General features: G+C 39.9%; 1 protein-coding gene across 1 annotated transcript in view; it reads right to left on the bottom strand.

The window, feature by feature from the left end:
* Positions 1-16,543, bottom strand: part of SLC6A11 (solute carrier family 6 member 11) — a 156,208-nt gene that overhangs the window by 37,829 nt on the left and 101,836 nt on the right. The window contains exon 16 of the transcript XR_014571752.1: positions 4,231-4,419. The gene's annotated coding sequence lies outside the window, so the exon portion shown is untranslated. The remainder of the gene's footprint in view (positions 1-4,230; positions 4,420-16,543) is intronic.

The raw sequence follows: 16,543 nt of genomic DNA on the forward strand, positions 1-16,543 counted from the left end.
AGTGAAATGCTGCTTTGATATTCCATCACTTCTTTAATGCTTTCAAGATGCGCAGTAATGCAAAACACAGGGCCTGACTCTGCCCTCCTGATAAAGCAATGAGGACCGCAGGATCAGTGCCACAGCCTGTCACTTTCTGCTCCTGGTTAGCAGGAGCTTGTGATTGTCACTGCAGGGTCAGCTGCTGTCAGGTCAGAGTACGCTACAACTAATGCTCAGTCTGCACTGCCCTTGAGGCACAGTATGCAAGCTCTGCTCCGAAGGAATGCATTGTACCGCAAAGATGGGACTTGCAATGGCAGCGAGTGTTTGCTAGCTAAGCAGGCTGATTTCAGATGCTTTTTTTTTTTTTTAAAGTAGAATTTCCGATTTTGTGTATTGCTCATGGAAGTAAGGAACTAATAGTGCTGATGTAGACAGCAGTTTACCTGGGTGGGAGCTAGGTGAAAGGTGGCTGCTTGGGCACCTTAAAAATCCAGACACAAACAACTCCCCACTTTAATTCACAGAGCATCTCCTCCTGCACAAAGTGAACACACAGCTCACAGGTACCAGCTTACATTTAAGCTTACATACTGGCTGCCTGACTCCCTTGATACAAAGACAAGTGTGCAACACAAGCAGCAAGCCCAACAGGGCTCTCTCAGGAGCAGTAGCATGTGCAAGGTACTGGACTTACCACACACACCCCACTAAGTCATTATTCATAGATAAGTCTAGCAGAGGCAAAATGCAGCCACCTACACTATTAGGAAGAAGTCCAGCACAATCAGCCTCATTTACATATCAGATAAGTCTGTGATCCTACCTGCCGTGGTAAAGCCTATGTTCTAGTTATACGATGGACTTGATAGGTATCATATCATACCTGCATCTATTCTAACACAAAGATCTTTACATGTTCAGCTACAAGATTTCCACTGCATAGGCCTTTGGATTGGAAAGGAAAGCTGATGATCTGGGCCCTGGTCCCATCACTCCCATTCACTTGCTATACTGCTGTACAAATACTGTTTCACATCTCATGCTTTCTTGAGTAAACAAAAACATCCTTCTTGCATTCCAAGCTTTCCTTCTCACGATTGCTCAGGTCACATTCTCTTGGAATGAATCTCAAAGTAACTAAAATGCCTAGTAGTCTTTTGATTTCCCTTTTCAGTTCACAGTGACTGAAATAATGGTGACTTCTGTGCTTCTGCCTGGTGAAATGCTGTTTGGCAGACTAGTGCTTTGGGTATGCTTCCTGACATAGGTGCCGCACTGTGGTCTGAAGACTTTGGGGATATTGGACTCTGAGATGAAACATTCCAAGCAGCGTGTGAACTGTGTGCAAACTACTGGAGTAGTGTCTGGAAAAAAAACCTCTCCGATAGCATTCCTGTATGAAAATAGATTAAATTCTGTAAATAGAGATTTTTTTAAATAGCTTGGCTCTTCCCTACTTAGCTACATATTTTCAGGAGCTTTATAGTAATTTAAGGTCTTTAGTCCTTTATTCCTCTATCAAATCTGTTTGAACTTTACTGAGTACAAAGACTACTGCAGGCAGGAAGAGAACAAGTACCAAATGCTAAGAAAATTTGTGTCTTGAGGAACCTGAAATGAAAGTAAGTTTTCCAGCACTTTTAGATAAACCCCTGGCTGGGGAGCTTTGTAGGATACAACTTTGCAGGCTTGACTCCCGCCTCAGCTGGGAGCCATTGGTGCATTGTTTCTCATGCTTTCTCCTCTTCCCAGGTCTTATTGTTTCTGTGACAGAATAAAAGAACCAGAAATCTATTTTTATAGTAGGTTGTTCTAGGTAATATCTCTTCAGATGATAGACATAATGTGGGTGAACCTTCTCTTTTCATTCTAAACCAGGCTGTATTATGCAAATAGTTTGTAATTCAGTTGGGCAGAGACCAGCAAACCTTCTCGGCATTCATCAGCATGCTACTGCCAAATGCACACAAGATATTTAAGAGGTTTTAAGTTGCCTGACTTATCTCTCTGTTTTCTAGTGTGGATTCAAAGAAAAGATAGATAAGATAGATAGACTTTGCAGCATGCTGCTGCTTGGAAGTCTCTGTACAATAGATTTGTCCAAGTTATTTTTGTTAAAAATATCTATAAATAGCTTGCATAACAACTTGAGTGTGTTATGGAATTATTGGGAACATAGCCTCATTAGAAAAAATAAGAAAGCTCTGAAAAAGGAGCTCAGGATTTTACACAGTAACAAAGAACAGTAATTGAAGGGCTATGGACCTGTTCATGTGCTTAAAATCAGGAATATACTCAAGTGTCTTGCTCAGCTGGAAACACTTTCTGAAATAATGTCAGTCCTCACTTCCCCAGTAAAAGAATGGCCACAAAATATTCCATCTCAGTGTGTGTTAGATCAGAACTTTGTTGCTATCAAATAATTTATGCACTTTCTCACAACAGGCTTGTTTATTCAGTTGTGTTTGGTTTTCCTTCCTTTCCATACACAAGATCTGGAAACAATTTCTCAGTGGTTGTACAGAGATAAAAAGACATGGCAGTTGTATACTACAGACTGAACTACAACAGCCTTGAAGCCAGAAATGAATCAAATTATAGCTTACGGGTTTCGTCCACTTCCATGCCTAACATTTAGTGATACATACAGGGTGGTGTATAGCTCTGTAGGGACAGCTGCTCCTGCTTAGCCATCAGATAAAAGCTGCAACTAAACCCCACTTGGTACAGGCTTCTGAAGGGCCAGGAGATAACAATGGGGAGTATCCCTCTTGTAAAAGTTACGTACAGATTCTTTGCAACTGATGCAAGCCTGAGTGAATGGCAGCTGCATTGGAACTTGTTTTCATGTTCAGGTCAAGCTTTCAGGAATGCTGGAGTGCTCTATGTTTCATCTGGAACACAATGTCTGGGGACAACACACCAGAGCTGTACACAACCAGAGCACACCCTGCAGAAGAATCTTTGCCCTCCTGTGCCAGGAAATGGGACAGAGTGGTTGCTTAGTTTCAACCTCAACAGTGCAATATTTTATAATACCTTAAGCAACACATACAAATGTCATTTATATATATACAAAGTGTTACTTTCAAAGCAGCAGGTTTTTTTCCTCAAAAACAATTTTTTTGTTAAACCCTGTGTAAGTGCTGCCCAATGATGCCTGGAGAAGTCAGCAGTTTCCTTCAGCCAGACAATCAAGCTGCTTCCAGCCACTTGAGAAGTGAACATCTGTTACTTAGCAACTGGGGAGGCAATTTGGGAGCATGTACCACACTTGCCACTCTTCTAGCAAGACAGTCACAGACCCAGCTACTCCATGCAAGTAATCCTTTCCACAAAGGCAGAAAGCTAATGTGAGAAGATTATACATTTCCAGAAATAAACTTTACTTCAGCTGTTCTTCAAACTGTAGTTAGAAAATGTTTAGCATATAATTTCCTCCACAAACATTGGACAATTAATTCAACAACCAGTCAGTCAAGCTCTGTTTCTAGGTCAGAGACACAGCTTGTGGAAAACATTTAAGCACAAGTAAATTTATTTCTTGGTTAAGAGTAAACCTGCTTGCTCTTACAGCAAGCCCACTGAAGTTTTTGTTCTGTTGGAGAAGCTACCAACAGTCTCAGAAGCTTTAAGTAACTCAAACACAGGTTATGAAAGATCTTCATGTTAAAGACTGATCAGTTTAGTTTAAGGGTTGGCTAACTACATCGTTCCCACCAGATAAAGCAGGTTGTGATTATCTTGTGTTAACTGCTATGTTTACATTTGGTGCTCAGTTGCTAGTTTCCATAAGCCTTGCTGTTATGTATTTCAAATTGTATCTCACTCCTCAACTCATCATTCCTAGCAGTGACTTGAGTAGCAACTGAAGATCCTATCAATAAAATCATGACCTTGACTAACTGATTTGGTTGTCTTGCAAAAAGAGCATGTCATATTTACTTTGCTTTCTGCAATTTTGACTATTTTTCCATGGAAAGAGACACTAAGTCATTCAGATGGTCTTTTGATTATCACGTCAGCTGTAACTTTTTTCTTATGCTGTCTTTTATTCTGGTTTTCATGACAATCATTGTGCCAAAAGCAAAATATTAGCATTTTTTGAAGACATTTTTCCTAGAATTCAGGTAAATAGAATATTTATATACAGAGAGAAGAGATTTAAAGTAGTTGAACGTGTTACAAAGTTATATTTTAAAATAACTTCATCTGGTAACAAAATGTTTTGTCATCAGTAAATACCTAGGAGCTCCAGAATTCCTCGTACTAACAGCTGCCTCCTGCATGCATGTTCAGACTTACTTTTGACTTGATATGCAGGACAATTCACAAATTTTATTTTCCAAGTAGGACAGCCAGGTTTAAATACTCACTCTCTTCTTTCCCCCCCTGTATCATCTACTTGTATAGAAAGGTATATCTGCTCACTTTCTGTGGAGAGAAACATATAATGAAATAAGCAATGAAAGTAGGAAAAAAAGCACAAAGCATCTGTTCAACTATTTAATGAGCAGACATTTAGTAATACATCTTAATTCCACACAAGACTAATATGAGCAGACAAGTCTACTAAATATTTATGTACAGCCTTGAGATATGTGTGCATTATGACAGTATATCAAATCAGGACAGCAACCAATTACATAGAAGAAACAATGGCTACATAGGTTATTGTCTCGTAAAAAGAAGAACTGGGGAAACATGGAGCCAAACCCAGTGGCTAATATGTTCTTACTATTCTGACTATTTTTATTGCTATGAAACTATTCTAAAACTCAAGTTAGGTAATCCTTGGGCTCTTTAGTTTGAAATGAGCAAGTAATAATCAATGCAAAATGATTTGCTGTTTAAATGATGTGTGTAGGTAACCGTATTTACCACTGGCACCTGAAGACTAACATTGCTACACACCTTCCAATCAGTCTTCCAGTACTTGTGGTCACTCTGTCTGGTATAAATACCTGTCTTCAGATGTGTTTCCTGTCATAGGCTCCAAGCTCCAGCCAGGAAGTATGTTCCTAGTTTGTACTTAATCTAAATAGATGTTGGGCCCAGAAGCTTAAAGTATTTCTGAGACTTCCTCGGAAGTCTGTCATAGAAGACTGTCACTGAGAACAATCTGTTTGCAATTCTACTTTCACTTGTGAATTCAATATTTGTACTTGACAGATCGGGGCAGGGGAGATGGATAAAAGAGGTGTCTGTGGTCTACCCTAAGTTTGGATGTACAAATTCATCTACCCCACTGCAGGGGAGTGCTTTTATGCTCCACATTTGCAGTTCAGGCTCATTTATCCAACTGCATACTCCAGATGATTGCATGTCCCTCCAGCTCTGCCTTGAGAAAGACTTCCGCAGTTGAGAAAGGAGCATGATTTAACTGATATCTTACAGACTGAGATGGATTACGAGGACTATAGGCTATGCAGAAAGTAGTAAAAATATTGATAAAGAGGTAAATATTCTTTTAAAAAGGCTTGTTTTGTTATTTCAGTCTTTGGAAAGGAATCGCTGGAATTTTAGAAAAGCAATCTTCCCAGCTACAGAGCTAGTGGTAACAACTAAGGTGAAATGAGAGGAAGTAAAGGATTAGAAAATTATTTCCTTATTTTTTTCTGCTGTCACCTTGAATCTTCTTGCATAAATCCTTAAAGCTTGTCTAGCTTGTAAATGAATTGGGTAGATGATAGCTCACCATCAGCAATGCTTTGAGTCTTCTAAACACATTATTAACAGTTAATGATTTCTAATTATGTTTTCTGTAGCAATTAAGTTATTGACTCCTTCTCAAGTATTAAATCAGGACTTTTGCTTCTCCATACAACTGACACACATTGGCATATTGGTAGGTAGCAGCAGCAACAGGGTTACTTATACATAGAGAATGGCACCTGTAACTGCTTTGATGTACTGATCATAGAATGGCTTGGGTTGGAAAGCACCTCAAAGATCACCTAGTTCCAACCCTCTGCCATAGGCAGGGATGCCACCCACTAGCTCAGGTTGCCCAGGGCTCCGTGTAACCTGGTCTTGAACACCTCCAGGGATGGGGCATCCACAGCTCCTCTGGGCAAGCTGTTCCAGTGCCTCACCACCCTCTGAGTGAAGAATTTCCTCCTAACCTCTAATATAAATCTCCCCTCTTTTAGTTTAAAACAATTCCCCCTCATCCTGTCAATGTCTGTTTGAGAAAACAGTTGCTCTCCATCTTTTTATACTTCCCCTTCAAGTACTGAAAGGCTGCAATGAGGTCCCCCTGGAGCCTTCTCTTCTCCAGGCTGAACATCCCCAGCTCTCTCAGTCTTTCTACCTAGGAGAGGTGCTCCAGCCCCTTGATCATCTTTGTGACCCTCCCCTGGACCTGCTCTAACAGCCCCACATCCTTCTTGTGCTGGGGGCCCCAGACCTGGATGAAGTACTCCAAGTGGGGCCTCACAAAGGTAGAGCAGAGGGGGACAATCAACTCCCTCCACCTGCTGCCCACTCCTCTTTTAATGCAGCCCAGGGTACAGTTGGCCTGCTGGGTTGCAAGCACACACTGCTGTGTCATGTCTAGGTTTTTGTCCAGCAGAACCACCAAGTCCTTCTCTGCAGGGCTGCTCTCATTGAGTTCTTCTCCTAGTCTGTCCTCATGTCCAGGATTGCCCTGGCCCAGGTGCAGCACCTTGCGCTTGGCCTTGTTGAACCTTATTAGGTTCATGAGGGCCCACTTCTGACGAAATGAAAATATTTATTGCTTGAAAGTAATCAGCATTAGATTTCTGTAAGACCTGCCACAAATAAGGTAATTTAACCTAAAGTCCACTGCAATTTGAAATTTGATTGATTTGGGGGAAAAAAAAAATCAATACTTCAAACAGCAAAGAAATCTTATTTGAAAAGGACTTTAAAGAGCTATAAATGCTCTTTTCTATAATTAAATTGTGATATGTTGCCACAACCACACTACTTTACATTCTAAAATTATAACAGACTAATTAACTGTTGGAATAGCTCAGCAAGGGAAGTAATAAACATTATCATTTGGGACCTTTAAATCAGCCTCACCATCTTTCAAAGTCATACATTACAAGTTAATAGACTTACTTCAGCAACCACTGTGTGAAGTATCTAGTCTGTGGTAGGTGAAGGCCAAACAATGACTGTAACGGTCTTTTTATGGGAAGCAGTTGGAAGACTTTCTATAAGAAGGGAAGAAACCCCTCATGTGTTTCCATTGAAGACTGCATAGATAATGGCTTGCATGGCAAAGCAGTCCTGACACTACCCCAGGCTGTTTTCTGCTGTAAGTTAAGCACCTGTGTGAACGAGGTCTTAGGGAACTGATGGCACTGTAGACCAACATCCTGTCAGAGACCAAATGAAACTCTAAATTACTTGGGTCGTTATACAAGTGAGCTTTCATTAAACAAGTATCCTTTTACCTAAGCAAAATTTCTGTCTTGTATGTCATCTTACATAGGAGACTGGCCAAGTATCTTTTTATATCACTTCATTTTCAGCAGTTGCCTCTTGTGTCAAGATAGAGGCATCAGAACAGGTCAATGTGATGAGCTTAGATGCTCAATTCTCATCTCAGGAAGACCGAGTACCCTGAAAGAACCACTGCCTTCAGCAATAGAATTAAGGCTCACACGTTGATATAAATCCTGGGTTTCAGACATTAAAACACAAGCAAGCTAAGGATCTAGATTTGACCACTATGTATGGTAAATAAAGTTTCTTCTAGGTTTTTACTAAAATAGTTTTAGAAAAACTGACAATCTGCTCCCTTATATTGAGAGGAGCTTTAATATGAAGTGCTAAAATGCAATACAAACAGTACAACGCAAATTGCTTTACCAAAAACAATGTTTGTGCTCTGGAAAGAGCACGGTGTGTTATTGTGGACTGCCAGCCTCTCAGCGATAAGAGCAGCATGAACTCTTTATCCAAACCACAAATAACTAGAAACATAAGAATAATAAAAAGGCTAAATGCTTATCTCTGAACTGATATTACCCATTCAGACCTACATTTGCATGGATTTTAGTTTAGACTTCATGCTGTATAACCTCATATTTAGTGTGCTGTAGCTCAGCACATTTCCCATTGCATCATATCAGAGTGACATCTCCAGATAACAAGAAACCAGCTGAAACCTTCCACCTATGTTAAAGCTTCTAGTAATATTCAGAAAGATTGTAGAAGGGCAGTGTATTATTCTAGATTCCTGGTCTAAGTAATGGAATTCTGCAAACCTAGCTCTCCATGGAAAGTTTTTGTATTTTGTCTTAGTCTATGGCTGTGACTGGACTCCACACCGCAGTCCACATGAACCTGCACTTAAGTGCACACAAGCAACTACTAACCTTTTAATTACACCATGCTGAGGCCAGAGTTTATAGCTTCACCTCTGTTCAGGAGAGCCCTCACCTGCAAACATTTCACAGTGCACTACAGGCACAAAATTAAGCTTAGCCCAGAAGCATGATCTCACCACTTGGCTTTAGGAATACTGCTAGATTAAGCAGATTAAGATTTTTATGAAATCTCTTAAGAAGATTTTCATGAAGTCACAGGAATATATTCCAGAAACTTCTCACAAGAGGCATTTGATTTTTTTTAAGGAAATTCATTCATTAGGATTTATGAGAGTTATGAAAATATATATATATATGCATGAGGACATGCATTGCTAGCATAGTGTGAAAATACTTTGCTTAAAGCAGAAAGTAGCCTCTGCTTGATAGGAACCTTGATTTCTATCAGGCTGCATTTGGAATTGCAGCTCAGGATGTTTATACATACTAAAAACCAGTTTAGATGGAGATGAGGTGGCCCAGGATTATCACAGGCCCAAGACTCGGGTATGACTGTAAAAATGAAAAAAAGAGTAGCTAGATAAAAAAATCTTGTCTAGTACCAGCCACACCCCAGAATTCACAACTGAGCTACCTTTCTTAAAAGAAGATCAGTGATGATCCCTGCCCAGTTCCATCAGATCCTTTGAATAGGGCCATCTGGAGTGAACATGACCTGGAGACATCAAGAATAAAATCTTGTGAACTAGCAAACACTGGTCTAAGCACTAAGTCAAGCTGGACATCAGCATAAACCTGCTTTACTGTTCTGTAAAACCAACATTTGAATTTATACTAGAGATGGGGCGGTTTTCTAACCTAATGGAGGCAGCAGACTGTGTCACATGCAGAGACTAGACCTGAGGAAAGGGCATTATGTTTCTCTCGGATCATTAAGACTTTGGCTGGAGTTACATCCCACAAAGAACAACCTAGACCCTTAAAAATTTTGTAGGGCAAGAATGAATGACAGTGTAAGTGGTTGTCCCTTTCTCCAAAGGAACTGTTAGTGAGGGCTTTCATTGCTTCTTCAGCCAAGTAACTTGGTAATGGCATTCGTGACCACTAGTTTGAGCCACCTGTGGTTTGGAGCATTTGAAGTTAAATTCAAGAAAAAATCAGCTAATATAATCAAGCTTCTAATCAGAAAAGCAACCAATGTACATTGAAATAGATCACAACTACCTGTCAGAAATTAGTTTTTATTTATGTTTTAATTATGGTGGAGTGAAGAAAATGAAGTGTAAAATGTTTTTAAAATCTTAGAGGAAGTCACCAAAGCGAGGCAGGATATTCCTAATACATTTATGACTAAATGAGACCAACATTTACTGAACAAAACAGGACACCTCTATGGTGTTGAAATGATTAAAGATCCACTGAAAAACAAAAAAAAACAACCATGCATTAAGTCTGTATCTTGCATTTTGTATTAATGAAGTTTTAGAAACTGGGAAACTTTAAGAGGAGTATTTTTCTCCCCATTTAAATGAATGAACAAGAGCCATGGGAGGATGGGGGGAGGGGTGTCTTTCTTGACACTTTTTAAAAGGGTTGAGCTATTTATGTGTCATCAGGGAAGCATTCATTGATTTCGCAGAGGTGAGCTGTGTAATGGGATTCAGAGCTTTGCAATTGTAGCCACTAGGTTAACTGCGGGTCATTAAAGGCCAAAAGAATCATCCACTGGAACATCTTCAGCAGTATGTGAAGCTAGCTTACATCAGCAGCGCAAATATCACCATGACCTTTTTTTTATCACCTCTTCCAAAAGAGCCCCAAACTGCAGTTTCTAAGATGGTCCCTCTGAGCTTTCTACCAGTATCAAAATTCACAGGGAACAACCACCCAAATAAAGCTATACCAGTTTGCCACATGCCAAAACCATCTATGGTAGGGCTTAAGAATTTGTATGACTCAGTCAACTAATTATATAGTTAAAATTTTGCACAGTGCCTTGACATTCTGTTCTATTGTATGACACATGAAAATTATCCAGCTTGCTATAGCTCATATTTCATTAGTACTTGCTGGATTTTCTAGCTATTTTTATTTGCTATTGAACATGTTTTAGGATAAATTACTAAGTCTATTTACGTTTTAAGCAATGGCTGCAGCCCATTCAAGACCTTTTTCATACCAGGAATAAAAGGATGGTGGAAGATGCTACGTCACCCCTGCTAGGGTAAACAAAACAGGAAGAACTAGGCTAATCCATATAAACGTGAGCATAGTCAGCGCTTTATGCAGGTTAGTGAGAACGTAGAGGTTGGTAGAATTGTAACAAAAGAGGTCAAAAGAGATGAAGAGGTCGCTCTGCCCCAAGGAGCAGCTGTTCCTGAATCATTTCAAGCAAATTGATCTAAGTAATTCTTGAATTCTTTCAGCAACGGATATTCTCTACTGGTATACTTTAGTGCTTCCCTATCCTCTACAGCATCTTGGAAGGATACTTATCTACCCACGGTTTGAGGAACCAATCTCAGTTTATAGCTTTTGCTGATCTGTGACTCAGTTTCTCCATGCAGTACTTTAAGCCCATTACTTCTTGTTCTGTCAAGAGACGAGTCCCTTCTCTACCAAGACATTTTAATTATGAAGCTCTTTACTGCAGCGTTCTTGCTCCCAGAGCTAAATTATCCTTTGGCAGATTACTGCCCTACAACTTCTTGCTGCTGTTTGAAAACCAGAAAGTTAAGGAGAAAGTTAAATTCTGCAGACTTTTAATTGTACTTGAACACTCACCTTCCATACTCTGCTGAAGTCCTGAAACATATATAGACATGAGGCAGAAAATCAGCCTGAGTTACTGCTTGCCTTGCTTCTTCACCCAAAATAATCCATGCAATAAAGATAGGTTCTAGAAAAAAATCCTGAAGAGTTCTAGATGATGGATACAATGTTGATTTGTCATCCCCATTGGTTTAGTGAAAGAAAATGAACCTAAATGTCTTTTGGTGGATATAACACTAGAGTTGTCAATAGCTTCTTTCTGGGACAGCTAACAGTGCAACTTCTATATTACTTTGCCCTCCTTTTGCTGAGAAATCTCGAGTTTTACAGACTGTACACGGTATTTTATATTGCCTGTGTAAAGATTTGTAGTCCCAAAATACTTTGAACTTTGTGAGAGCGACACCCAGTGGTACAATGCTTTCCTGCTTGTAGCAACATATGGCAGATAAATCTGCTTGCGTGCTTCCCAATTTAGTCATATTCCTTTCCATGATCCTGTAAGCAACAGAAATATTAAAAAGAAATGCATTAACTGAAGTATTCAGACTGGAATCCCTGGAGTAGAATTTAAATTATTTTTAACTTAGCTGGATAAATGACCTGTCAGCACTGAGAAAAGCAAAACACTTCACTGTGATGGAATTTGTGGATGCCTAAAAATTCTGAAGAATGCAGATCTGGCACCCAGTTATGAAAAGTCACAGCTTGTTGGTTTCCAGTAATGTTTTAGGGCAGGCATCTCACACAATTCTTGAGAGTAAGTATTCATGAAATAACTAGATGCTCTGCTGGGAGTTGCACGGGCTCAAAACAGAAATCTTCAGTGAGGCACCTTATTTCAGGCCCCTTATTAAGTACTATTTACTTTGACATATGCCCTCTTCCTGCCTTTGTAAGGCTCAGTCTTGCGTGAATACCTGCTTCCCATTTTCTGACAAATTAGATCACAGGAGAAAAATGTCTTTTTTTGGTTTTGAATGAGGACTGATGGAGGTGGGAGTATGGACTGCAGCCATAAACATATACAAACTCATTCATGTTACTGTTGTATTACCCAGAACAAGTTTTTCCAATAATCGTAAATTAGGTCGAGACATCAAATAACACAGAGTCCCTACTGCTTTCCAGCAGTATGATACATCATCATCCCCTGGCACAATGCAGTTGACAGCTAAAACCCAAAAGGCTAGCACCTTGCACAAATCATGCCACCCACTCAACAGCCCAAAGCCAAAAGAGTTACTCCTTGCTGGGTCCAGTTTCTGTAAGAAATATATTATCAGGTTACTCCAATATGTATATTTACTGCTTTACTTTCCCTCATTACCATGTTTACTCAAGTTGTTGTGACACACATTAAACAAAAAAAGATAGATCCCTGTCGAGATCTTTTCCTCAAGTCCCGCAACAAACACGAAACCTAACAGGACAAGTCGGGGACAGGCTTGAAGGAGGGCCCAGCATCAATGAAAAGATGCTGGTGACTGCATGCCGTGCTATGACTGATCTGCAGAAGGCAGGGAGCACCATGTTTTGAGCAGGAGAGAAAGCCCACCTAAATTTCTTCTTTACTGGTCAAAGAGCTGCAGGGAGACAAGAACAATTCAAAGAGTTCTTTGTCCTTCTCCACACAGGTTGCACTATTTACATCACATTTGAGGCTTTCATACTTTTAAAAACTTCATATATGAAAAATGAGGCATTGGACTAACATGGAAATATTTTGCCATTCCAATAAGTTATAACCTGTACAACTGCCTGCCACTTACGTTTGCTTCATACTGAAGCTTTATTCATCATTTTATGTGTGTAAGTAGAATAAATGAATAGACGTGCCCAATCTCTCAGCCAATTTCAACATTAGATCATAGTTTAAACATTCTTCTCTACAGAAGGATGGCAGAAACGTGTTGTCTAGCCCTTATTTTTTAATAAACATTTTACATTTTTATGGAGAATATAATTCCATCTGAGTCCAGACTCTGGAAACTGGGGGTCCACATAACAGCTTAAGGCAACACAAAGGCAGGGTCTGGCTCAGCAGGCCAGACTGGCAGAAGTGATTCATTATTTCATGTTTCATTTTTTTCTGATCTTGGTAACTTATCCCACTGAGAATATATTAAATTACAGGGGAAATTATATCATTCCTAAAGTTACGGGAGGACATTTTCCTCTGGCTTGGCCTCCAATTGTTTGGATAATACTCTTGCGAGACAACTAGAGAAGCCAAAATGAGTCCTGAACTTAGAGTAAGAGTCCGGTTTTAAGGTCACGGTAGAAAGTGAGATGAAACAAATCCAATTGCACCTTGGCAGCAGCTGGAAACTCAGTCTACCATACCAGAGGACTGACATCTGCTGATCTGTGTGGTGCTACTGAGGTCACTGAGGATCTAATTCTTAATCTAATTTCTTCTGTAAGGAGGAGAAAAACGTTCATATGTGGTGAGCCCAAGGCAGAACAGGCCTGTGTCAGGCAGGAGGGTAGAAAACGCGTGCGTTGAGCAGCAACCTAAGAAAGCACTGGAGTAGAGAGACAGAGCTTGTGTCACAGGCGTGGTCTTAACAGTTTTGAAAAGCAACAGCAAAACAGGCCAAGGTATTTCTCCCTCCCCCCTTGCCCACACCTGAGGAAGGTGTTTAGTTGTTCCTGTATTTTGTATTACATACACTAAACCTAGATATATTAGAGCCTTCTCTCACACGACTACATGAAAATAAATCGCTCTTGCGTTCTCCGCATATGCTTTTATGCACACAACCATTCCAATTATTTACAGGTGACAACAGAGCTTATTTTCTGCTTCCATCAGTCTACATTAATGTTGTGCTGTATAAGCAGAAGTGAACAATGTTAGGTAAAACAGGTACAGGATAGTGTCACACAGATCATGCTTTATGCACTCTTTTGCCTCCTGCTTTTCTTCCCGAAGTCAGTTTAATAGTGCTAGAGAACTGAATTTACAACATAAACATAGTTCAACATACGTGAAAAACATTTGCTTTAAAAGACAAAATTGCTGGAGCAATTTTAAACATTTTCAAAAGCTGAAGTTGCTCAGACAGACAAATCTTGTTTTGACATGCGCCCCAAAAATAACCATGGCAGACTCCAAATTTACATCTACATAAAGAAGGTTAATGAACCAGGCAAATTGTGCTGCACAGGAAGCAAATGCCAAATATTGCTCTTAGCTCTTTCTTGTGAGTCAGTGGCTGCTGCAGGAGCAGGGGTACTAAAATAAATAGGGCCACATACTCAGTGCAGTTGGAACACTCCAAAATGCCATGAAGCTGTCAGTCTGCATGTCAGAATCAATGTGCAAGACTGTCAGTAGAAAGGCAGGATGAATTTGGAGCTTTAAATAGTCACCATCATTTACAGTTGTTTATTAGCAGTAATGGAGGGAAGGCAGGCCTCCTCATCACTGCAAATGATGCTCTTTGTTCAGAACTACATTGTAATTGCCTTTTCATGTGAAAGTTGTAAGTAATACATATTTATGTCTGAAAAAAAATCCTAGTCAGAGCAGACAAAACAGTACAGGTTATGTGAATATGCTCAGGCTTCCCACCCAAGATTAAATTTAGAAGCAATAACTTTTTTTTTTGGGGGGGGGGGGGGGGGGGGGGAAGGGGTTGGAACAACACTAAAGAATAGTTTTAACTGATATTGGATATTGACAGAAATTGAAGATACTCAATGCAGTTACCTCCACCAATCCATAACAGTTTTCTATGAGTCTTCCTATGGTTCTTCTTCTACAGCTCTAACTTAAATTATTCCATTTAAGAATAAAACAACTTTAAGCTGACAGAGGGTAGGTTTAGGTTAGATATAAGGAAAAAATTCTATACTCAGGAAACAGTGAGGCCCTGGCCCAGGCTGCCCCAAGGAGCTGTGGCTGCCCCATCCCTGGCAGTGCCCAAGGCCAGGCTGGATGGGGCTGGGTGGGCTTTAGGTCCCTTCCAACCCAAAGCGTTCTATGGTTCAGTGATCCTAACTTGAAGGAAATTCAAATTAAATGAGTGGCCACATCAAAAAAAATATTTCTAGCTGAATTTTAACAGTGCTGGATGCAGGACAAAATAGTTCCCTTCTACCTCAGTTGATACAGTCTAAAACCCTTTTCATCTACTAAGCAGAAAGCTGTGGTGCTGCAATATCTGTGAACATTTCTGTAGGTGCCAACATCCACGAACATCTACACAAATACAGGCAATCCTGATCCCAGAAATTGCTTTGGGGTAAAATTTCATACAAGGGGTAAATTTCCATACATGCAGGAGGCAATGAATTCCATCTATTTTGCATTCAATATAAAGATGAGAATTTGAGGACTACAAATATCTATGATAACTCTACACATAATGATTTTGACTATTTAACAACAAAGGTTTTGGGGAAGTGGAGAAAAAAATCTTATTTAAAATACCATAAAGCTCATCACTCTCACAGCATAACTGCAATCTACTTCCACAGACTACTGCCAAGCGTGCGTTAACCACAAATACTTATGAACACCTTCTTACTGTGGTTTCAGAAGATAAATTTATTCTGAGAATTACTCAAAAAACTCAGGTGGGAGTTGGCTGCATTGTGAGCTAGACCATCTCAGACAGATAGGGCAGAATCTCTGTAAAAGTGATCACGCTGGCAATGTTTCCTCATTGCTGCCTTTCCCTGCCTATTTTCTGGTAAATGAATCCCTTGTTTAAAATATGTCTGTTCAATGGAGAGTATGACACACCTTTGTTTTCTTTGTCTCCTCTATTTAGTCTTGAGATTACAATTTAATTATGCTCCAAAGAAAATGGCATGAAGTAATTTTTCTGGAGAGCACTACAACTATTTGTTAAGACAGAAATTTGGACATGGGACCTCCTTCAATCACTGAGAAAAATTCAATACTGCGCACATCCACCTTCTCTTTTCCACAGAATATGCTATCAGTTGTTATTTTGCCTTATAACACACAATTGCCCATTATTAAAAAAAAGGGGGGGGGGGGGGGAAGGAGCCATCACTGTCACATTGAAATAACCAATACAACAGCAGCAGCTTCAGCCTGAAACTTCGGGGGAGATTTAAAAAAATAGTTACATGTCTTCTCCATAAAGAATATAGATACAATTTCCACATGCCATTTAGGTTGTAAGGACAGCTCTCTTTACCCCATGTCCCCGGTTTAGTTTCCAAGCTATGGGGACACAGATTTTGCTGGCATGTGCTGCCACCTGATGGTACGGAAACCATCTGTCTAGATGGAAAGGCAGAAGTGCACCAAAACAGGGTGAAACTGCAGGCAGGCCTTGCAAACCAATCCTCTGAAGGGCTGCAGTTTTGCTCTGAGACAGTAGATGACATGTCAAGTACATGTAAAGAACTAGAAAAAGTCAGCGATAGATTTCACCTCTACTTGCCTTCTGCAAACCGTGGGTAGAGAAATATTTTTTATGTTCATGTACCTCATC

The sequence above is a fragment of the Anser anser genome, assembly GCF_964211835.1.
Source record: "Anser anser genome assembly, chromosome: 12".
Classification (NCBI taxonomy): Eukaryota; Metazoa; Chordata; class Aves; order Anseriformes; family Anatidae; genus Anser; species Anser anser.